This window comes from Perkinsus marinus, assembly GCF_000006405.1.
Source record: "Perkinsus marinus ATCC 50983 genomic scaffold scf_1104296940662, whole genome shotgun sequence".
Lineage (NCBI taxonomy): Eukaryota > Perkinsozoa > Perkinsida > Perkinsidae > Perkinsus > Perkinsus marinus.
The window spans coordinates 1-1,301 of record NW_003212780.1 but is presented as its reverse complement, the minus strand read 5'-3'; the positions used below and the strand labels follow the sequence as shown (position 1 = coordinate 1,301).

Genomic DNA, 1,301 nt, shown 5'->3' with positions numbered 1-1,301 from the left:
CCACCGCGGTGAAATGCCTCCAAGTGGATTTGAGCCGGGTACGCCCGGTCAGGGCGCTCGCTCATCACGTAGCGTGATCGATTTTGTTCGAAGCCTCGCTGGAAAATGGGACCGTTCGGTCCATAGGTTTCTTTTCCCACCTCCCGCCCTAGGGTCTGGATAGGTTGCTCACCGATGAAATCACCTTGATCGGGCCGGCTAACAAGCCCGACCCTCACCCAATCTACGGCGTACGGGCCGCGGGTTTGGGGGTTGGTCAGAGCTAACGTCTGATCCTTTCCCGATCGTGGCGTACGGGCCACAGGTTATTCGGGAAAGGAGGTCAGCGATTCACTTTGTTCCGTGCTTCCCACTGTTTATTGACGGCTCAAAGCGAGACGCTGGAGGACGTTTCATCTTCCTGTATCCTTTGCGGAGTGAGCAAACCTGCTCCTGCTCCTCATACCCGACTAGAGCCTAATGCTGCTGTAAGCCACTTGCCAGGATTGAACTGACGACCTTCTGCTTACAAAGCAGACGCTCTGCCACTAAGCTGAAGTGGCACACAAAATAAGTGCATAAATCAATAATCTTCCTGTATCCTTTGCGGAGTGGGCTGACATTCTCCTGCTTCCCGTATCAGAGCAGAGATTTATGGTGCTATCAGCCACTTGCCAGGATTGAACTGACGACCTTCTGCTTACAAAGCAGACGCTCTGCCACTAAGCTAAAGTGGCGCTCAAAATAACTGCATAAATCAATAATCTTCCTGTATCCTTCGCGGAGTGAGCAAACCTGCTCCTGCTCCTCATACCCGACTAGAGCCTAATGCTGCTGTAAGCCACTTGCCAGGATTGAACTGACGACCTTCTGCTTACGAAGCAGACGCTCTACCACTAAGCTAAAGTGGCGCACAGATTGAGTATATGAATCAATAATTTTCCTGTCCCGTTCACAGAATGGGCCATCCTGCTCCTGGTTCTCGTACCAGACCAGAAATTTATGGTGCTATAAGGCACTTGCCAGGATTGAACTGACGACCTTCTGCTTACAAAGCAGACGCTCTGCTACTAAGCTAAAGTGGCGCACAACATAACTGCATAAATCAATAATCTTCCAGTATCCTTTGCGGAGTGAGCAAACCTGCTCCTGCTCCTCATACCCGACTAGAGCCTAATGCTGCTGTAAGCCACTTGCCAGGATTGAACTGACGGCCTTCTGCTTACGAAGCAGACGCTCTACCACTAAGCTAAAGTGGCGCACAGATTAAGTATATGAATCAATAATTTTCCTGTCCCGTTCACAGAATGGGCCATCCTGCT

The 1,301-nt window shown here is 50.7% G+C and overlaps 5 non-coding genes across 5 annotated transcripts; all 5 read right to left on the bottom strand.

Annotated features, from left to right (window-relative positions):
- Positions 1-470: 470 nt before the first annotated feature.
- On the bottom strand, positions 471-542 carry Pmar_PMAR017049. Its single transcript has one exon. It is a non-coding gene; the product is annotated as a tRNA-Thr (tRNA).
- Positions 543-644: 102 nt separating this feature from the next.
- Pmar_PMAR017048 lies at positions 645-716 on the bottom strand. Its single transcript has one exon. It is a non-coding gene; the product is annotated as a tRNA-Thr (tRNA).
- A 102-nt stretch (positions 717-818) lies between these two features.
- On the bottom strand, positions 819-890 carry Pmar_PMAR017047. The gene has a single exon. It is a non-coding gene; the product is annotated as a tRNA-Thr (tRNA).
- A 102-nt stretch (positions 891-992) lies between these two features.
- Positions 993-1,064, bottom strand: Pmar_PMAR017046. Its single transcript has one exon. It is a non-coding gene; the product is annotated as a tRNA-Thr (tRNA).
- A 102-nt stretch (positions 1,065-1,166) lies between these two features.
- On the bottom strand, positions 1,167-1,238 carry Pmar_PMAR017045. The gene has a single exon. It is a non-coding gene; the product is annotated as a tRNA-Thr (tRNA).
- Between the last annotated feature and the right edge of the window lie 63 nt (positions 1,239-1,301).